At 43.9% G+C, this 23,727-nt stretch overlaps 1 long non-coding RNA gene across 1 annotated transcript; it reads left to right on the forward strand.

Annotated features, from left to right (window-relative positions):
* The first annotated feature begins 18,474 nt into the window (after window positions 1-18,474).
* LOC146067136 (uncharacterized) lies at window positions 18,475-23,725 on the forward strand. The gene is made up of 2 exons (XR_014472939.1): window positions 18,475-22,079; window positions 22,248-23,725. It is a non-coding gene; the product is annotated as an uncharacterized LOC146067136 (long non-coding RNA).
* The last annotated feature ends 2 nt before the right edge of the window (window positions 23,726-23,727 follow it).

Consider the following 23,727-nt stretch of genomic DNA (forward strand, 5'->3'; position numbering starts at 1 on the left):
GGTATAAACACTACATAGTTACGGCTGGATCAACATGTTGACCTCTTTATGCAGTTGGCATATGATTGCCAGTGATCATTTAAATATTCTGGCTCCGAAACTATTGGCATTGGTTTCTATACATGAAATGTATTAATAAATAGTTTTGAAGTTGCAGGTTTTGGCATGGAAAGGAATGAAACATACAATTATATTGACAACTGAATTGACTGCCCAGACCTAAAACACATTTTTATTTTGAATAGTTGTAGAAATTTGCAGCTATACTTAAGTGGATCTTAGTATATGGCATTCAGGCATAGTAAACTGATGCAGTAAGTTTCCTTTAGTAAAATAAATGCTTTTACTATGTCCCCCAGACAACAATTCCCCTAGGATCCTCAATATGGAAACATATTATAGACCAAGGGTTCTTAGGTATTCAATCGCCGGTGACCATCTCCCCACGGGGGTGATGACTGCCGGGCCCTACTCAATGCTGTCTTCCCCGACAGCATTGGTCAGGGTTTCTCGGCAGAAAGAGCACGATTTCACTAGCTGTCGGGCTCGTTCTGCCGAGAACGGCTGGGAAGTGACGAGCTGCCGGCTGCAGCTCGCCTCTTCCCAGCCGCAACTCGCGGCCACGCCCCCACTTCTCGCTTCCCGGCAAGCGGGACATTGAATCCCGGCCTGCATGTTCTCGGTCTAGCTGACCGAGAATGGGACAGGGTCACGGCGGTGACCTAAACATTGAATACCGCCCTAAATCTGTGTTGCTCTGGAACCCCAGTAGATAATAAAAATTATTACAGGACCCCAGAAATTACTGAACTTGTGTAGTCAGCAGACAGTACATGCAAGGCAGCATTGTGCAGTCTGAAGTAATAGACAATTCAACTGATTTTTTCTAGACTCCTTAGATCACTGACTACGAGATGAAAGAAGTCATCAGCCTGATGGTCAGCAACATGGAGTCGTGACCCCATGCTGAGATGATGGGGACCCACTTCGGGGTCAGGACCAGGGGCGGATTTAGGGATGACGGCGCCCCTAGGCACAACAATAATGCTACCCCCTGTCTAATTATATTATTTTTATTGATTACTTATAAGCCCTCATTTGATAATAGCCAATATAATGGATTTATTTAAAAAAAAACACTAACAATAAAAACAATTATTTAAAAAAAAAGCCACTAACTGTGACGTTCTTTTATTGTGTATACATATTACTAAGTAGGACAGTTTACAGGGGCAGTATCTGCATGTCCTATCATTTACACTCTATTTAAGATGGAATACTGTACAGCACAGTGGATATTTTGCAGTTATTGGTACACTTTGGGCTGACAGTACCATCACAGGCATCCAAGTGCCGCCCCCAAACATGTGCCGCCCCTAGGCATGTGCCTCACGTGCCTAATGGGAAATTCAGCTCTGGTGAGGACCCACAGTTTGAGAACCACTGTTATAGATAAAATAACATTTTCGCTGGGCTCACCTAAAAGTGCTCAGGCCAAAGTCGCAAATCAACATTATACCTTAAGATTTAGGAGGAGATGATGCCCCATATGTCCTTCTGAGGAAGCCGCTGAAACGAAAGGCGGGGAAACGCGTAAAGGAGCCATTCATCGGTACCGGTACCCTTCATTGCTACAAGTGAGCCTTTGACTGACTGCCATAACCCCGGGAGTGTGGATGAGTCCGCCTGGCTGCACTGCACACGCAGGGAATCTGCAGCTGAAGAGCTACATCTGGAGCTTGGCAAGTTACCAAAAGTCTTTAAGTACTAAATATTATTAACTGGCCATTGCATGTGAACATCCATTTGCTTATAGGAGTTGTGAGAGAGCTACCTATCGTGAATTGGACTAACTGGCCATTTACAGGCTAATACCAAAAGTCCTCAAGTACTAACACTACTAATTGGCTACTGCATGTGAAACATCCTTTAACCCATAGGAGTTGTGAGAGAGCTACCTATTGTTAATTGGACTAACTGGCCACATACAGGCCAATACAGAAACCGCCAGCTTACTATGTTGGGCTAACTAATACATTCAGTACCCCTAAAGGAACCATTCCTTAAACAAATTACCCCTCTTTTTTTATTTTTTATTTTTTAAATTGTATGATTGTATGTTGTGTACCACCGGCCGGTGAATAAATGTCATATTATAAAATATACTAATTTTTAAATAAATTTTGTTATATATAACCTAATTTTTCCTAGATCTGAATAAGGGCCCATATGTGTAAATTCAGCAGCAATTATAGGTATATTAATCAGTTTTTATCCTATTGTACTTTGTTTTTTAGAATAGAAGAAGATCCATGTAGAACTGTATGCAGCTGATAAAGTGTTCTGACTGTAAACTTAAAGGTGCCAGGCAGCCATCTGATAACAGCGGAGCTCCTGAGCTCCATATCTGCTGTTTCTTGCACTTTCACTTTGTAGAGGCATCAGGGGTGTTAACCCTATATGCAGGCAGTGCTCTCTGTCCAAAAACACCAGCCAGTGGCCTGAGCTGTAGACAAGGCTGCCACAGCCCTTCAGTGACCCTCTCTCACTCCTGCCTCGGCATTGGTGCATGCAGGGGGGGTTTCTGAGTACCCAGAAACCCCCCCAGGGCCAGGCTTAAAGCTGAGGGTCTCCTCTTTCCATGGATACAAGAATTTAAAAAATCGGCCCTTGGAAACCGGAGATATCTGACTTCAAAGCAGTGGACCCCATCCAAGCCTGTTAAAGATATTTCAGGTTCTGTCTGAGAGTTTTTCTGAAGATATATTCCAAAAGCTGGGACTCTCCCCCTTTGATGGATTCTAGTAGCTTGTCTCTGCCAGAGATATCAGCCTTCCAGCAGCTGGTTACTGCTCCAGCTCCACACACCTGGTATGTAGTTTTATATACTCATTGGCAGATTGCTCTGCCTCCTGAACTCTGATCCCCTTTTCCCCAATACCATTTGGTAGGTGGGATTCTCTAGTTTTTAATTCCATTAAAATCTAAGAAATCTATTTCCGGGAACTGGAGATATCTGCAGTCAAGCAAGCTGTCCTCCCACCAGAAAATTATGAATAATAAGCCGACTCCACTATACACCCCTCCTCTGCATATTAAACGTCCTCTACCACCCTGGAAGTTATGTATCAGGGCCCCTTCATTGAGCCGAATGCCCCCTTCTCCCATCTCATCTCCAACCATCTGTGCAGTAAAGGGGTAATTAGTGGAAATTACTGATTCAGGCCCTACATGCTGAGCGGTTGATATAATACCCCCTACCAGCCGCAGGACATCAAAGCTACCCCTACCGCTGGAGGATCGGTAGGGGCCTCAATACATTGCTATGCCCAGGGGTCTACACTGCTGTTGACGCCCTGTATGTATATATATGTATGTATATATATATTATTATTTATATACATTTGGTCTATCTATAATACTTTAACTGACCCGGCATATACTGGGTCACCTAAGTGTCCATTTCCGTGCTTTGCTCCGCCCCTCTGGAAACCCCCTTCTGAAAATCCTGCGTTTGCCCCAGTTCGGCTGAAGTTAATCTAAGCGGCTGCTGCAATCTGCTCCCAGCGAGCAGCACAGAGAAGTGCAGGAGCAGCCAGTTTAGTGAGCACGGGACCGCAATCATTGTGAGCCAGCCCGTGAGACTAGAGGACCGGCCTGCCGAGTGGTCTATGGGATCGGCCCACCAGGAAATGTCCCAGTGGGCCAATACGCCGCTGATTGTGAAAGCATCGGACAGGGGGTCGCGTTCCTGGGTCTGACCCGGCTTTGTGATGGGAAAGAGGTGATAGTATCTCTCCACCACAGTCCGTGTAGGTTGGTAATCCATAGTACATAGTAAAGTATCTGGTATCAAAATCTCACAAATTCACCTTTATCAATCACCTGCAATGCAATAATTATTAATCAGAGCAGAGCTGCTTTGCCAGCTCCAGTCTCTCTGAATGGCTGGACATGAGTGGCTTTGAAGATGGCTTTGCATAGCGCTGCACTATGCAAAGCCTTCCTCCCCCCGATGACCGCACCGGGCAGGGGGAAAGCCGCTCAGTGTGTATGCAGTGAGCAGCTTTCCCCCCAGCGATGATAGTGATCATAGCTGTCTATACACACTGGGCATAGTCGCCCTGACTTTTACTTTCAGACTTCTTGTAGCAACCTACAAAAAACTTGAGTTAGACAAGCAAGAAACTCCTAGGATTCACTATGCTATGAGTCATTTGGATTATCCTTGTTGTACTTTTTAAATAGAAGAATTGTAGGTACTTGTGTACTAGCACGGCGCCCACGATAATTAGTCGCCCGATTTTTTATCGCACCGCATGCCATACACCCAAAGGCATGCAATGCGATGCGATTTTGACCCATATACGATATTAAATTGTATAAGCACCCTAATTGGTGCTTACAATGCTTAAATGCACCCCCATGCCACCCCCCAAGTATAAACGTGAACCCCCACTATCCATGTCGGCGTGAAGTTGATTTTATAAAGTGTGGCGAGCGCAGCGAGCCACCGAGCTTCGAAGCATGGCGAGCCCCGCGAGGGGACGCGGATACCTGTGAAGCCCGCGAGGGGACGCGGATACCTGTGAAGCCCACAAGGGGACGCGGATACCTGTGAAGGTATCCACGTCCCCTCGCCACACTTTATAAAATCAACTCCACGCCGACGTGGATAGTGGGGGTATGAAAAGGTCATAGGACGCATACCGCCGTTTATACTTGGGGGGTGGTTTACACCACGTTTATACTTGGGGGGTGGCGTGGGGGTGCATTTAAGCATTGTAAGCACCCATTAGGGTGCTTATACAATTTATAATCGCATCCCATCGCATTGTATGGCATTGTATGCTATATACATTGGCATACAATTTAAAAATTGTATGCAATTGTGGAACATCGGCCGATATTGCGTTGCATCGCATGCGATATGGTCTGCGATGCGATGGGCGCCGTGCTAGTACACAAGTACCGAATTGTACAAGTAAAATGAAACAATAGCTGGTTTATTACACACTTGTGCATGAGGCAGATACCAGGATATACATGGCTTGCAGAGCATGATAACAGGATTTTAAACTTTGCCTGCAGTTTGACAGACAAGGCTTATTGTACAGTATAACAAGATAGCAAGCTTGGCTTACAAGGCAGGATAGCAAACCATAGGTACATACACACTGGCCAATATATGACTGGACCATCGGACAGTGGGTATTAGTGATATGTCTGTGAACAGCGTTGTTCACAGACATAGTACGTTGGCTGTGCAGAAAAAGCTAAAGATATATAGGCGCATCATGCTGTGTGTATGGGAGATCTGCTGACCATACACCTGATACAAGTATCATATATCCAATTAATAAGCTGTTATTGTGCCCCCCTCAGCAGCAGCAGCACACACCTACAGAATGTGCTGTGCTGACAGAAGGCTCAGCATGAGCTCTCACGCTGTTAGTGAGACGCTCATGCTGAGCCTGTTGTCAACACCACATTCTGTAGAGGTGTGCTGCTGCTGCCTGGGGGGTTGGACCAGGGCCCCTGCCGGGCACCTCCAGCAAGCCTGGGTAATTAGTACCCACTCCCCCACCCACCCTCTCTCTCTCACAGCCCTGGTCACATTGTATTGCTATGAAGACACATTATTATCTGACCAGATGTGTCTGTTTTTCCAGCAAAGATGTTTAAGGACATATATGTACATCAGTAAGATGCCTCTTACAGCCTTCATGAACTATAACAACAGTCTCCTTTATTAAAAAACTCAAAACTGCTATTAATTTCACTGTTGTCATGGTTTTAATGGTTACACACAAGTTGTGACACTTGTTTAATGCAAAGCCTCTTTGCATATTTTGGATTTCCATTCTCACCAGTCAGACCTCAACTTTGGTTTATAGATGGATTTATGGGTTTTGAATCCAGCTTGTGTCATCTCATTTGATATGTAGATGTAGGCTTCACCAATGCTTGCTGCAGAGCAGTCTGAGAGGCCCTAGGCAGGAGCCGCGGTGTCCCCTATTGCAGCTCCTGGGATAGATCAGTTAACTAGCAGCAGGTTTGCCACAGAGCTCTGTTGGAAGAGCAGAGGTCATACTTGTAACCTACTGCGAGCCACACAAGTGCTGCTGTACATGCAGATGCCCTTTAGTGCTTGGAGGCTCCATTGCCTCTGGGAGCTACACCTTTGGTGTTTGGCAGGAAAACACAGCATAAGATTTGGTATGTAAATACTAGTTTACAACAATAAACACTATGGGTGACATTTATTAGAGGTCGATGTTGGGTTTTTGGCGATTTTTATCGCAAAAACGGCCGTTTTCGCACTTTTTCCCGAATTCGCATGATTACTGAGATGCGAAAATCGGCAAAAAATGCGGGATTTGCAGCGAAATCGCACTTTCTGAAAGTGCGATTTTTTTTTATCTCCGGAATTCGCATCCAGATGTTTTCCCCATTGAAAAATATACAAATCGCATATTTAATGAGATGCGAATTTGGAAATCGCCATAAAAAATGGTCTAAACATCAAAAAAAAAAATAGACCTGATCCTGACTGGCGAATTTGTCAGAACCATGGCGATTTTGTCAGAACCATGCACAGATCATCCTTACGTTTAACCCTTTGAGTGCCAACATCTCTGAGAGATGCACAAAATATCTGCTAAAAATGCCAGCGTCGCTCACATTTGTTATATAAATTTAGATAAATGTGTCAAAATATTATATTTCCTACATAAGGAAAACATTGCATGTCATTATGATGAATTAATATGTTTGCTTGGCCATTTTCATCACCTATTTTGCCAAATTCACTTGGCACTCAAAGGGTTAATGCCCAGACTAGCGATAGTTAAGCATAAGGCCCAAAGCGGTGCCCCTTAAGCATAATACCCAGAGTAGCGAAGCTTACACTTATACCCCTTTCACACCAGGAATGCAGAGACAAACCCCAGGAATTAAATTCCAGGGACAAGCAGGGACATTCCCGGGTCGGGACCCATTCACACATGCTTTTGAAGCAGGGACAACCCGGGTTGACACCTTTCACACTGAACCCGGGATGACCCTGCATTTCTATGAGAATAGCATTGAAAATGGCCTTTTTTAGGCTCACATTAGATTATTGATTATTAATAATTAAGACACAAAACATTTGTTGTGTTTCAGCCATTGTTTACTTGTATAAAACAAATTTAAAAGGCATATGAAAGCATCTTCCCCTCTAATGATTAATAGCTCTCTCACCTCCTCATTTGTCCAAGACAGGCATTCCCAACAACGGTCCTCAAGGCACACCAACAGTGCAGGTTTTATGCTGTGTACACACGGTCCGATTTCCTTTCCAATGTTGACGATATAGTCAACATCGGATCAGCATCGGATGCAGATCGCAAGGGTTTTAACCCTTGCGATCCCGATCCGATCCCGATGCGCGTTCACATATCGGAAGCCAGAAAGTCTTGGCTGCCTTGTCTATATAGTGCAGATCTGCACTATATAGTCAAGATAGGATGCAAATCGGATGTGCCTTAAGATCCTATCCACGATCCTATCTGATCAGATCGTGGATAGGATCTTAAGGCACATCTAACGTGTGTACACACCATAAGTTATATCCAGGCTTCAGCACAGATGGTTTAATCAGAATCCTTCAGATACTAATTAAGTCACGAGTGCTTATGCCTGGATATCTACAAAACCTGCACTGTTGGTGTACCTTGAGGACCGTGGTTGGGAATGCCTGGTCCAAGACATGGCACACATTGCAGGCTTTCAGGGGTTAAAATGAACTTCTGGGGTCTGTGGTGCCACAGAACATGCACTCTGTATGCGGTCTCTGGGCGTGTCTGTCCACCACAACAGGAAGTTGCCCTGCTAGCAAATCAGCACTAGGCAACACGGGAAGCAGGGACATGTCTCTGTACCTTTCACACCAGCCAGTAACCCTGGAAGGACCCGGGAGCAACCCTGCTACCTAGCAGGGTTGAATTGCCGGCAAATTAACCCTGGAATTTGTCCCTGGAATCTTCACATCAGAGCTAGTCCTGGGTTGTTCCCGGACCCAACCCGGGAATTTAGGCTGGTGTGAAAGGGATATTAATGGCTAGACTAGCGATCCTATGCATAATGCACACAGCAGCTCCCCTTATGCATAATGCCCAGACTAGCAATGCTTGCACATGATGCCCATAGTAGAAACGCCTACGCTCAATGCCTAGACTAGCGACGATTATGCATGATGCTCAGAGTAGCAACTGTTACACATAATGCCCAATGTAGCAATGCTTAGGCATAATGCATACAGCAGAGCTGCTTGCGCACATAGTAGTGCCGCTTAAGCATAATGCCCAGAGTAGCGATGCTTACGCAAAATGCCCAGAATAATACCACTTACACATAATGCCAACCATAGTGTCGCTTACATATAATGCCTACAATAGTGCCCACATAATGACCCCTTTCTTCGCTATAATATGCAACCTGCTACCTCCCCTAGTACTATGTTAACCTCTCTCTAGGCTGCTCAGCTCCTCCTCCAGTCTCCCCTGTGTCTGCAGGAGGAGAATCACTGCGTGGCTGAAGGGCGTACTGTGTGCAGCATCATGGCAGAAGCCATGCTACCACACGGCGCTGAGTCCGCTGTGGCAGCTGTAGCATCAGAGGAGGGGGAGGGGAGGAAGCGCCACAGTACTGGTCCACAGTTGCAATGTGAATGGAAAAAACAGGGTTTACTATGAAGCTAAAACACTTCACACTGCAAAAACTTACTACAAGTAAACAGAGCAATCATTGACCGTGGGTAATTGCTTCAACCTGCACATGCAGTTGTTCAATTTGCGAACTTGCTGATCAGAGATCAACTCTGAATCAGGCTCAAAGTACTAAAATGTACAAATAATCTATAACATTATTTTAAAATTTTACGGTCAGGTACATGTGAAAATGATGAATGGATGAGTATAAACATAAAGAGAAATAGATGTACAGTACTATGGGATATGATTTAAGAACTTTGTGAAAGCCGTTTAGTGAATATTTATGTTACTTATTATACAGTATATAACAGCAGCCTGCGTTATATATTTTCTGTTCTTCAAGTACATGAGGAGAGCAATAGAACCACTTTGTATCTTCGGAACCATTAGTAAACAGTGATATACTGTAAAGAGGGAAGAGTGTTCATATCAGTTCACTACTACTCCTCTTCCACATTAGACTATTTTCGTTACAGTGTTCCATACTATTATTAGCTGGTATTTGAACTTTGGCAGGGAAGTACAACAAGATTGTTTTCACTGTTTATTTTATTTTTTTTAATAGTTAATTAAAGCACTGCATCATTACATACAGAAAATTAAAAATAAAACCAGATTTGTAAAATAAAAGCATTTTGTATACAGTGTAACAAACATATAGAAATGTTCACTGTTTATTTAATGTACTGTGCAAAAATGCAGTCTACAAATACAAAAATGTAAAAAGCATTGACACATACATATTATTGTGCATGGTATATGTAGAAGTTTGGCATCCCTGTGTGTTCCTTAAGGTCCTGTAAATTGTGGATAAAAGCAAAAGAAAACTTTTAAAGATGTGAAACGTTTCATAACAATAAAAATACTTGTCACATCGGTTTATGGGTCTTTCTGATTCACTCAATAAGCCGGAAATCTCGCTGCTTAGCAAGCCTTCTAACTCCGCCAGCCGGGCATGCGAACACGCCTCCCATCGCACTCCGAACATCCCCTCCATCCGAATGTGCAAACACACGCCTCCCGTCACACTCCGAACATCCCCTCCATCCGGCTGTGCGAACACACGCCTCCCGTCACACTCCGAACATCCCCTACATCCAGGTGTGTGAACACACGCCTCCCATTGCACTCCGAACATCCCTTCCGCTTTGCAAATGGATGTTTTGCATAAAAATCCATTCACAGGGTAGCGTACGGGGCAAAATCATTTGATGATCGCCAATGATGGACTGACTTAGACTTGGAGCGTCTGGGTCTGAGAACGGGGTGGACGGCTGACATCCTGTGTCCGTCTGCCCCTGGAAGGGGACACCCAACGTTTTCCTGGATGCACATCCACCATTTTTGGAAAATGCAGGGCTATCACATGCGAACACACCCTGCCAGACTCCCCCACCCCCTGTGATCGCCATGGTGAATATGCCCATGTGCAGTACGAAACCATTGGTCTGACCCCATATACATTTTGGTACTTATAGACATAGTTATTTTGTGTGTAAGTAAGACCATGAAAATAGAAATATAAGGAGGCTGTTTAAGGCATTTGTCTGCACAACTCTGCTGACAAACAGTTTGACCCGGGGCTCAGCTATTTCTGAAGAGACTCAACCCAGTTCCAATGTCCTGGGTCCGTGACCTTGTCCGGTCCCAGGATTACTCCCTTGACCAGCAAGGGTCGTCTGTCATCTGAAAGGCATGACCTGGGTCATGCCTACAAGGAACTGATTAGCGAGAGATTACATCATTATTTTATTTGTGCATGAAACAAGGTTTCAAAACATGTAACAAAAAGGCCTAATTCAGACCCAATCAAATAGGGCTGAATTCGGCACTCTTTCTCAGGGTGGGGTCTGTGTATGCATGAATATGCACATGTGCAGACCACCTGAGCAGATATCTTCGGCTAGTATCACACTCGCCGAGGCATTCGCAAGGGGAGGGAAAGGAATGCAGGCAACCATCAAATGATTTTTCACACCTTCAGCCACATGAGAGGAAATATGTAAGCATGTGCAAATAGCTAAATTCAAATGGTACATGCAAATGGCGAGGACAGGCATTTGGGCAGGTGGCGTTTACCTGTTCTATCGGCTACGAACATACGCAGCCTATCAAACAGGTCTGAATTAGGCGCAAAGTTGTGTACTATCTCAAGTACAATTGAAATGCTTAGCAATCATTTCCTTGCACATATTTAGTGCTAGTTACATATCATGTCCCCGGTAGTGCCAGTTACAAATGTCCCTGGTAGTGCCAGTTAGATGTCCCCAGTAGTGCCAGTTACATATCATGTTCCCAGTAGTGCCAGTTACAAATGTCCCGGTAGTGCCAGTTACATTCCCCCCAACATGACCCATTCCATGAGGTACAAAATGCTCTGTTCCTGGACTTCCCTGTCAGTGGCAGTTACAGAGGTTGGACTCCAGCACAGTCCAAAATTCAAAGAGGGGGTCACATCAACTGCCAGTGAGTCCAGGACAGTGATGTTTGGAGTGGCATTATGTGTGGCTCCCCTTTTTGTATATTGGACTGTGCTGCAGCCCCACCTCTGTAACTGCCACTGGCAGAGAAGTCCAGGAACAGAGCATTTTGTACCTAATGGAATGAGTCATGTCGGAGGGTATGCAGTTACAGAATGCCCCTGTAGTGCCAGTTACATATCATGTCCCCAGTATTGCCAGTTACATATCATGTCCCCATTAGGGGACAGTTACAGATGTCCCCCTTAATGCCAGTTACAGATGTCCCCCGTAATGCCAGTTACAGATGTCCCCGGTAGTGCCAGTTACAGTTGTTCCCAGTAGTGCCAGTTACAGATGTCCCTAGTAGTGCCAGTTACATATCATGGCCCTAGTAGTGCCAGTTACAGATGTCTCTAGTAGTGCCAGTTACAGATGTCCCCAGTAGCGCCAGTTACATATCATGTCCCCAGTAGGGGCCAGTTACAGATGTCCCCAGTAGTGCCAGTTATTGATGTCCCCAATAATGATTTTAGTATAAAAAAAGAGTACACTCCAGAAACTATGGTTTTCGGAATAATTTCGATAACAGATAAGGGATACTCAACCATACTGTGTCCAGCAGGGAAGATTAGTTGTAGGCTTCACTGGTACTGTAAATGTCCACAGACTCAAGTATGGTGGTTTTCCATGCTGGTCTCCACATGGCGATTGTTGACACATGAAACGTTTGACAAGCGTTATTCATGTTTTTTTAATTGTTTTTTTCTCTTTCAATGGTCCTGGTGACACAGCTTCACATTGGGATGTAGGAGGGTCCGCAGGAGCCAGGCACCTATCCTAAAGCTTTTGGAGGGTAGGCTCCTCCCCTACTGCATCCCAGACTCCTCAGTTCGTGTAAGGTGCCCACTGGAGTGGGTGCTATTCTAAAGGGCTGCCGGTGCAGCCGAAGGAGTAGAGTTAGTTAGGGTTTTTATTATTTTATTAACTTTTACACTAGCTAGGTAGGCACAGTGTGAGGATTCTCATTAGTGAATCCTCACACTGCTAGCGCAGCAGGAGCTGACAGAAGCGTGTCCTGTCAGCTCGCTGTGCACAGAGGAGACGCTGTCAGGCCTCCCTGTGCAGCGCTTACAGCTTCTTTTAAGAAGCTGCCTGGGCTCCGGAGCGCTCTGAAACCGGCTTCACGCTAGGTGGGGATCATGGGGGACAGGCGCTCCGTGATGGCGGCGGCCATTTTCTGCGGCGCTTACACACTGAGCTCCTGATATGAGAGGACAGCAGTGTTGTTACAGGCATGTTTTGAGTGGTCCCCAGCTGAGGGGAGATACTGGAACTAGGAGATCCTACAATGGGAGCGGCTGTCTGGGGGTAGTTGGCGCCAGAAGTCACAGACCCCGCAGCAGCAGGGACTTGGTCCCTTCCCTCACTCTGTTTTGGCGCCATTCAGAACGCTTGCAGCGGAGCTGAGCTGGCTTACAGATCCTGACAGAGTGATTGGATTTCCTGGGCAGCGCTTTCCCCATTCTGAAGACTACAGAAAGCTAAGTGAACTGAGTATATTGGTTCTGTATATAATGTCTGTACATTTAATGCTGTGACTGTGTTAATTGAGAACATCATGTCTGAGCAACAGTCTGTGTTTTTGGGGGAGAGAGCCTTAAATGCATTGAGCGCTTGCAGTGGTTGTACACTGAGATTTGTCCCTGAGCAGATAAGGGGGGCTTATGTATTTATTGCGCTACTGTGAAACCCATGGGGAGTGAACCCCAGAGGGTAGTGCATCGGAGCTTGCGTGGGCTAAGTCCCTGGGCAGGTCTGAAAATGCTTTGGTGCATTACTGGACAGGCAGAGTGATGGCTGGTAACTTCCCTAGACCATTTTCATTCTCTCAGCAGTCCTCTAGCTCTTTGCCTCGGACCCAGACAGATCCTGACTTATACAGGTCATGCAGGATACTGCTATGGGGAATCAGCAGGTTTAAATTACTTGTTGGACAAGTTTTATGGTTATTCTGTGGGGACCCCTAAAAGGTCTTATTCAGTGCCATTATTAGCTGCTGATGAGGAAGGAGAGTACACAGACCTCAGCCTCAGGGGTGGAGGATTTAATTACTGCTGTTAAACAGGCATTGAATTTGTCTGTGAAGGATAAACTCCTGCAAAGGTTGTTTTTAAGAGACAGCGTAAGGAAAATGATATCTCCCTGCAGACGAGGGTTTACAGGATTTATTGGAAAACCCCTGATAAAAGGCTTTAGATGCCTAAAAGACGTTTAAGCCTATATCCCATGCCTGAGGATCATGCAGACCTCTGGGAGAAAGTTCAAGTGGTTGATGCTTCTGTGGCATGCTTGTCAAAAGCCACTGTGCTACCAGTGCAGGGGGGAACAGCCTTCAAGCAAGGCAATGGTTAAAAGGGTGGACTACACTCCGCCCTCTGATTGCTCCAGTCTGGGTCTCTAAGGCCAGGATTGGTGGGTCAGTGACCTGTGCTCTAGTTGACATACTGTTCCTTGTGTGTTGTTACTTGCGGAGAAGCCTAAAGCTACTGCAGAGTATGTGATTCAGGCTGAGCAGGAAGATCTCAAAATGGCTGCCAGAGTTTCCTCAGTGTCTGTCAATGCCAGGAGAGTGCTCTGGCTTATAGCTTGGGAGACAGATAACGAGTCCGAGAAGGCTTAGAGGCATTAGCTTTTAAAGGAAAGCTGTTATTTGGTTCAGAACTGGAAGAGATTATTAAGCAGGCCACAGGTGGAAAAAAGCACTTTCCTGCCTACCCCTGCAGCCAAGCAGACATCAAGGTTTTCTGCTTTCAGGCCGTCCTTTCGGCCCTCCCCTAGAGGAGGTGCGTCCTTTCGAGGACAGTCTTTTAAGGGATAGTCTCAGTCCTCCAGGGGCAAGGCCCCAAAGTCAAAATTTGGTTCCTTTCATAAGAAACCAAAGGAGAGGACAAACCCTCCGCATGACTGCCAGGGGTTTTGCCCGGCAGTGATTAAGGTGGGGGGACGTCTGTCACTGTTCAAAGACGCATGGGCACTGTTAGACCGGGACTCTTGGGTGTTAGAAATTATAACCCAGGGTTACACGACTACCAAAGGAGGCTCGGCTCCGTACAGCTCTCTTGGGAGCGGATCATTCTCTTTTAGAGAAGGGTGTGGTAGTCCCGGTCCCCAGAGCGGAGTGGAAAAAAGAAGGCTTTTATTCCACTCTGTGTTTGGTGCCCAAACCAGACGGGTCTTTCAGCTGATCCTAAACTTAAAGTCATTAATATCCATTTGTGGGTAGACCTTTTCAGAATGGAGTCTCTACGGTCTGTGCTGCTAAGCCTGGACCAGGGAGAATTTTTAGCGTCCATGGATGTCCAGGACGCATATTTGCATGTTCCTATCCACCCAGAACATCAGGCTCTATTGAGGTGTGCAATAGGAGACCTACTCTTGCAATTCCAGGCGTTGCCCGTCGGTCTAGCCACAGCGTCAAGGGTATTCACCAAAATAATGTCAGTAATGGCGGCTGTGCTTCGACTGAGGGAAATCAATGGTGATTCCATTTTTGGACGACCTGCAGTTTAATACGGAGGCAGCAGACAAGTTGAAGAGTCACTTGGCAGAAACCATCAGGTTTTTGCAGATTCATGGCTGGCTTCTAAATTTACAAAAGTCTCAGTCACAGAGACTCCAATTCTTGGGGATTGTTTTGAATACCCAGTTGCATCGGGTGTTTCTAACAGAGGCAAAGGCCAGGGATCTGGCTGCCTTGGTACAGGAGATCCTTGGGTCTCAGAGCACATCAGTATGGAGGTGCCTCAAACTGCTGGGGAAGGTGGTGGCGTCTTTCGAGACGTTACAGTTCGCCAGGTTCCACTCTCGAGTGTTCCAGTGGAACATTTTGACAGACTGGTCAGGTAGTACTCAGACCATGATGTCAGAACAAATACTGTTGTTTTCAGAAACTCGATCACTCCTTAAATGATGGATGGAGGTGGATTCCCTTCAGTGGGGTCGGTCCCTGCAGTCCTGGAGCTGGCTGGTAGTCACTACCGACGCCAGTCTCAGAGGCTGGGGGGCAGTAGTTGTGGACCTGCGTCTGCAAGGTTTGTGGACTTCAGAGGAGTCTGCCTTACCGATCAACACGTGGAACTGAGGGCTGTGTGGAAGATGTTTTCTCTGGCGGGAGAAAAGATTACAAGGGCTCCCTTTAGGGATTCAGACCGACAACGCCACAGCTGTGGCGTATCTGAACCACCAGGGAGGCACACGCAGCAAGCTGGCTATGTTGGAGGTGTCCCGAATCTTCTTGTGGGCGGAACAGAATGTTCCAGCATTATCAGCAATATTCATACCAGGAGTGGAGAATATAGAGGCCGACTTCCTGAGCAGGGAGGAGCTGATGGAAGGGAAATGGAGCCTGAACCCACAAGTATTCCACCAGATTACACTGAGGTGGGGGACCTGATGGCATCCAGATTCAACCATCAGGTACCCAGGTTTTATGCCAGGACGAGGGATCCACTGGCAGAAGCAGTGGAGGCCATGACTATCCCCTGGGAGGGGAATCCTCTTTATGTGTTTCCGCCAATGCTGGCAAGAGTGTTGAAAAAGATACAGGCCCTGACAATTCCAGTAATTTTAGTGGCCCCAGATTGGCCAAGGAGGTCCTGGTATTCGAGGCTTCAGAGATTCTCTGTGGACTCATGGCGTCTACCTCTGAGGTCAGACCGTCTAAAACAAGGACCGTTTAACCATCTGGATTGAGGGCCTGGCTGTTGAAACCGCCATTTTGTGGAATATAGGATTCTCAGAGGCGGTGGTTAACACAATGATCAAAGCCAGATAGTCAGTGTCTTCTGTAAATTAGTATAGGGTCTGGAAGACCTATATTCGATAGTGTGAAAGACAGAAGTCACACACATCGCGATTTAAAATGGCTAAAATTGTTGGAGTTTTTACAGGATGGCCTTTCCTCTGGGTTAGGCCTTCAGTCACTCAAAGTTCATATCTCGGCTTTGTCATTTTCTTTCCGGAGAAGGGTTGCATTAATACCGGAAGTTCAGACCTTCCTGCAGGGGGTGTCTCGATTGAAACCTCCCTACAAGCAACCAGTAGCGCCAGGGGAATTATCTCTGGTTCTGGAGTACCTTCAAAAGGCGTCTTTTGAGCCGTTAAGGTCGGCTGACCTTAGATTCCTTACAGGGAAACTGGTATTTTTGTTGGCGGTGGCGTCAGCAAAAAAGAGTATTGGAGTTGGGAGCTTTGTCCTGCAAGTTTCCCTCCTTTTATATGTCATGATGATAGGGCTGTCTTTCGGACAGTACCCCAAAATTTTTACCAAAAGTAGTCTCTGCTTTTCATCTAAATCAGGAGATAGTTCTGCCTGTGTTTCAACCCCAGAGGGTTCAAGGAAAAGGGGCAACTTGAGGAATTTGGATGTTGTGCGCGCCTTGCGCATTTATGTGGACAGAGGAAAGAGTGTCAGGAAGACTGACACTTTGCTAGTTTTGTATGATGTACAAAATAATGGTTGGCCTGCTTCTAAGCAGACCGTTGATAGGTGGTTGCGCTCTGTTATAGCGTTTGCATATACTAAAGTTGGTAGGCCTGTGCCAGCCAGGATTAATGCGCATACCACCAGATCAGTCGCCACCTCTTGGGCGGTTCGACATGGGGCAACAGCTGAGCAGGTTTGCAGGGCTGCCACTTGGTCATCTGTTCATACTTTTGCCAAATTCGATAGGTTCCATGAGTTCGCGTCGGTGGACGCATCATTCGGGCGAGCAGTGATGAGAACTGCAGACCTGAGCGTACCCACCCAAAAGGACCGGCTCTGGAACGTCCCAATGTGAAGCTGTGTCACCAGGACCATTGAAAGAGAAAAAGGGATTTTTGTAAGAACTTACCGTTCGAATCCCTTTCTCTGATATGGTCCTGGTGACACAGCGATCCCTCCCTTACGCTCAGTAAGTATGCCAGTGTTCATGATGTTTCATGTTATAATTGGTTGAAAAGTTAAATTTAAAATTGTGCATATAATATGTGCAGGCGTTGTACTGAGTTAATGTATTCCAGTGGCTTTGAAAGATTGAACTGAGGAGTCTGGGATGCAGTAGGGGAGGAGCCTACCCTCCAAAAGCTTTAGGATAGGTGCCTGGCTCCTGCGGACCCTCCTACATCCCAATGTGAAGCTGTGTCACCAGGACCATATCAGAGAAAGGGATTCGAATGGTAAGTTCTTACAAAAATCCCTTTTTTTTACTTTTCATGCTTAACAATCCATGTGGGCTGCAGTTGGGAACAGTAAAGAAGCGCTACACAAATAATGTTTGGCAAGTGAAACAATCCAAAAAAGGGCAATTTTAATACATAAAATATATTTGTGTGTATTTTATGTGGTAATAAAATATATTTGTGTGTATTTTATGTGTTTATACAGCATACATGCAAGATACTGCAAAATACATAATTAAAATATTAAAATATTCTGAAATACGGAATAATCCGTTATCCAAAATTCTCCTGGTCCCGAGCATTTTGGATACGGGATACTCAACCTGTACTACATAAAAATCACATAATAAAAAAAATATCAGGAAGAAAAAGAGACCTTGTGCAACAATGAGTCAACCCAATGGGTAAGTGCGTAACCTGTACTGAACCAATCGTCAGTCCTGTGTGGAGGAGTCCTGATGGTAATTAAGTGTCCTGGAGGAGTAGACTAAAAACCACTTAGAACTTTGGTTTTTAGTATAAGTATGAGTTTTATATTTGAATAGGTTATATTTATTTATTATGAATCTGTCTCCGAGTTAGACTTCTTCTTATTATGAATGTTAAACAAATGAATCAATTGAATATGCAAATTACCCAATATGGAGTCTGGGTATAAATATCAGTACCAGTACAGCAATGAGACACCTTGATAAAGCTGCTAGTTATATCAGCAAAACGCGTCAGTGCAACCCTGACCGGTGCCTGTGCTGATTCATCTGACCTTCACGTCCCACCATCTTGGAAGACCTTTGTTTATGCCACCTGGACAATCTTCCGCATCATTGTTGAGGTTCCATGGATCTGGTAAATTATCACCTTAAGCATCAGGATACACCTCCAGCAGCATCCACTTTAGTACCATCAGGACTCCTCCACGCAGGACTGACGATTTGTTCAGTGCAGGTTACAAACTTACCCATTGGGTTGACTCATTGTTGCACAAGGTCTCTTTTTCTTCCTGATATTTGTTTTTATATGTGAGTATATGTAGTATTAAAATTGCCTTTTTTGATTGATTCACTAGCCAAACATTATTTGTGTAGTGCTGCTTTCCTCTCTGTTTTTGTATACTATTTACAGGGAGCTGACTACTCCCTTTAAAGCAGCTGCTTTGAGTTAGCAGCACATGACAAGCGCTCACTATTGTTAATCCTTTCCGTTTTTGGTAACATTAAAGAGCCTGAAGTGTGGTGAGTGCAGCGAGCCATGTAAGGGTTCATGTTGACAGGAGTCGACATTGACACCAAAAACCCATGAAAAACTCATGGCGATCTCTTCAGGTGTCTACATTTTTGTCCATGTCGACCTAGTGCAAGTTAACCTATTGTTCAGTGTGTAAGCACTATTCCACCCATCCATTAACGATACAACCGGTGCCTTGTGTTGTCTATTGTTTACGGGGCTGTACTATAGACTGGAAATGTCCGTTTCTGATGTAAGGCTTTTCTACAGCAAACTGTCAAATAGCACTGGGTATATGTAAGGCCAAATTTGATTGTTTTGGGATCAATAGGCCTGGTGTTCAGAAGTTTTACATCTGTGTATGTATCTAAGACACAATACTTACGAGTCAGACTCATATACGGTTAAATAGAAACATGTTACCATGCTAATAAATATAGATGGTAATATATTATCAAGGCTAAATTATGTCTAAAGGTATGACTGACACTGCTGGTCATCGCTATGGCTAGCAGAGATATGATTTCCTTCATTAGACATCCATTTAAGGATAGATTTTGGAGGAATATGCATAAAGCAAACAAGGTATTTAGTGTTATTTAGATCGTTTTATGTTTAGTTGAAACAAAGGGGTAATAGAGCCCAAGATGCTAGATCGCACACAACACTGTCAGGACCAGTGTTCTCAGGGGATAACACTGGCCTCGAGTGTGCTGGTTATTAATCACCAGGAGATATCGGCAGGCATTGCTGTCGCTATGGCCCTTACACACGGAACAAAGTAGGGGCATTTTCTGAGCGATGCAGTTAAATTAAGTAACATCGCTCAGTAAATGCCTGTATATCACTACTTGTGCAGGTCCCGTAACATTTTACTATTTATAATTTACAGTAAAAGACACAAAATATAATAGTCAAGGATCATCTACACAGAGGACACCCATTAAAGTACATCCAGCAAGGAGTCCAACAAGTGACACACAAAAAACCCTCATAAAAATAAATAACTGATGACTATTTTTATCTTAAAGCCTGAATGTTGGTGATATGCTGTAATGCTGGACTGTTTACTTTTATTTTGTGGGCGTTTTATTAACCTTTTACATTTTATGCTCCACAGGCATTCGTCCTATGGAAGACTACTAGAAGACCAGGATTACGGTTCCCTAGGCAACTACAACAATCCTCTGTATGATGACTCTTGAAGGAAAAATTTCAAGCAAGAACAAAATGTATTGTCTGATTTACTGTTGTGTTGAGTCAGGCCAGCAAATACGCTTTACCTTTTAATTCTCAGGCCTGCTGAAATGACCTATCACGCTGTATGTCTGCTGTGCATTGAACAAAGTAATGAATATGAACTGAAAACCAAAGTGAGATTTCTGTACTATTCTGTAAAATAAGCATCTTACTACTGAAACTAATCAGCAATTATTATACGTGCAGTTCTTCATGAAACATTATCCCCTTCAGTAAACCCAATCAGTGATCATGCTTTCTATTAGAAAGTGTAATGACTAATGGCCTTATTATTAGGAGAAACATAGTGATTATATATTTTTTCATTGAAATGCAGTTTTGCACACATACGGATGCTTGCATACAAACCGTCCTAGGAAGCATTAACATTTGAAAAGCACTTTCTTTACAATCCAAAGAAGCTTCTTGCATCCATTACCGTAATTAAGGATAATACAGATCAGTTAATATTATTACCTTAATCTAGATATTTCGTGCTTAACAGTCAGACATCATACCTATTTAAAATATATTTTCATGCAGCTAGTGACCATAATATAGCCAGCAAAATGTCCATGTGTTGCATTTCAGATCACAGACATCATCACCCTTCTTAAACACGCAGGCGACATGCTCTACCTCACTGCTCCTATCATGTGATTTGATATTTTCCATCTAATTGGGGTTTTGTTTTTGTCTTCAGACTAGTCTATTCTGGTTTTTCAGTCATGCAATGCCGGGTTTAACAACCAGAAACATGTAGGTCACATGTGGCCTAGCAACTCTTGTTTTCCGCTGATCAGACTGTTGCATTTGTGTATCCAGACCACTTGTATGACATGACTCATTTTGGAAGTCTTCCATTGAAGGAGAGATAACAACTAGTTCTGAAGTGTGCCTGAGAGCATGTTTTTGTAGCATAGGTGGCCTATTACATGAAAAATTTGAATAAAACTGGTAGAATAAAAACATTCTCAAATTAGATTGTATACAAATAGTCAAATAGCATACACACTGGGTATTGCTGGATAGTTATTAATTTGGGGCATATTTAACAATGAGTGATAGTCTCATAACAAATGATAAAATCAGCTCCTAGGTAGCGACCATGTAGTGCATCAACCGACGGGACCACTTAATACATATTAACATGCATGTGATCATGTATGTAATTTATGTGCCAGATTGTTCCCCCATGGATTGGCAGCACTCAATACAGTGTCACACTGAGGAAACAGCATGCTTCGCACACTAATAGGCCCTGCCCCCAGACCCCCATTGACTAGTTTCACAGGAGTCCAGGAGTGGGCATAGGAGTGTGTGAAGCATGCTGATTCCTGGGTGCTGTATGGTGCCCACTCTATCTCCAGGGGAACCATCCAGCACATATATTACATACATGATCACATGTATGTTTATATGTGCTAAGCGGTACCAGACCCCTCACTACATGGTCGGCGCTGCAATCCCCACTGTTCCTATACTGGATGTCATGATTTTGAACAATAACATTTCATAACTAATTGGCTGGAGCATCATTAATCTTTTGTAACAAGTGATAACAAGAGTTTACTCATTATTAAATCTAAGAAAAATGGATCAACTGGTTAATTGTAAAAAAACAATAATATAATTTATTATAATTATATTATAAAGTGAACACCTGTTGATTTTATTCTGTTGGGCTACTTTGAATGGTATTGGACACCCTGCTTTTGGAGATTCACTCTACAACTAAAATTCCTGGGCTATCAGCTGGAAAAGGTACCAACTTTATACAATCACTCTTGGAATTCCATCACCTATAAACTGCGGATTACAAGTACGTGTTATCGTTGAGGACACCCCTATTCCAACTCGGGTTCATCCATGTCCTCCAGCGTAACTTAAACCCAGCAAGGTTTATGGACCCACTATTATATATAAATTATATCAGTTGATCCATTTTTCCACCTTTTTGCCATTTGTATCTATCCCCTAGGGTTTGACGCCCCCCAGTAGCAGCAGCTTGACACATAATAGACGCCCGTTCACTTCTGTCCGTAAGGCCATTAGTAAACCCTCTTGCTCATTGTTAAATCTGCCTCTTATCATGGATGTGCGAATGTGATCCTGGTGGTGACAATCACAATATACAAAGTACAGTATATTGGCTATTGACTGATCAAAGTATTATGTTAGCAATAGTAGTAGTAGTAGTAGTACGTTTATTTATAGGGCGCCGCAAAGTGTCCGCAGCGCCGTACATAGCAAACAAAAAATAAATGACGAGGTAACGTACAGGGTGTGTTGAAAAATACAGTATAAATGGGGGTATAGCTGGTAGAACTAAAATCAGCATCAGTTCAGCAATGATGTGAAAAGGTGCTGTTGACAACAAAGAATGTTTGACAGAAGAAAAGTCGAGTCTCGGAGCATCTACTCTGCCCAGTAAATCCAAATATCAATCCACAAAATGTCATTATTGGCTCCATGCAATAAGTTCCTGCTTACCCTGCTATCCTTGCAGAAAAAGAGGTGTCTACTGCAATTTGTACCAGAAACAGCTGATGGTACAGTAAGTATCTACTCTTCTTAGTAACACCTAGGTCCCTAAGAACTGCTTTAGATGCTAATGGTGGTGCCAGTATTCCAGCCTGCTAGTAGTGTTAGTAGGCAGAAGGCAGAGAATTCCTCTTAATGCATATGGAGAAGTAATATGGACAGATATTTTGTCTCTCTTTCATTTGGCCCCTTTGCCTCTTAGTACATGGTACCCAATAACAGTATAAAACTGCATACATCTTGAGTCTGATGAATTTCTTGATGCCTTGCTTTGTACCTAATGTCAGCCTTATCTTGTTCCTCCTTTGATGGTGCATAAATCACACTTGAATGTAATGCTTTTGCACACTGTTTTTACAGAGCATTTAAAGCTGAAAGTATTGCAGATAAAAGTATTATTTTGTGGGATTTTTTTATTTATTTAGGGACAGACTTCAAGAAATGTAGACAGTATCTGCTCTAGGCAGACAAAAGGGTAATATGTCCATCTGTAACCATGCTGTGGCATTCCTTTAGTTGATTTCATAATGAGACTGAAGCTGTTGTCTGATATGGATGCTTTGTTTTGAAGTGTAGCACTTTCTACTTTAGATCCTCCAACTGTGACCTGATAATTGCTTGTCAAATGAAAACAGCTGTAGACAGGGTCTCCTCTGTTGGCTGGACAAGGCCCAGATTTTGTGAGTGTAGTGGCTGAATCCATTAGGCATGACTACGCCTCCTACTAATACAATAAATAGTCTACTTCAGACAATCGGAGCCCCTCCCCTATCAGCACACCTGACTTTAAGAACCCCTCATTTATGTTTGTAAAGTGATACAGGTACTTCATTTTGATCATTTGTTTCAATGCTCTTTGTTTTTCATTTACTTGCCAAAAGTCTCCCTGACACATTCTTTTCTATATTTGATTTTCATTTTAACAACCATTGCTATTTGTTTTGGTACTTATGTTTTATGTGTGAAATGGTAAATAAGGATTTGCTTGAATGTGTTAGATGCACTCCATTTGAAATATTGCCTTTAACGACAGTATCTTGGAAATGATTGCTATTTATTTTTATCTATTCTACTTTTTGTAATATGCATATTAAAACAACACTCCAAAATCTGCATAGCTGTGTTTTCAACCATGTTGACAAATAAGACACTGGATTGATGCGACTGACCTTCACCATGGAGCACACGAGCTTTAACCAAGATATGTATATATTACTCAGACTTTATCATTTGTTTGGCAATTTCAAAAAATAAATTGTTGAGGCTTAAAATGTACAATC

The sequence above is a fragment of the Crinia signifera genome, chromosome 1 (assembly GCF_055691185.1).
Source record: "Crinia signifera chromosome 1, ASM5569118v1, whole genome shotgun sequence".
In the NCBI taxonomy this organism is placed as follows: Eukaryota; Metazoa; Chordata; class Amphibia; order Anura; family Myobatrachidae; genus Crinia; species Crinia signifera.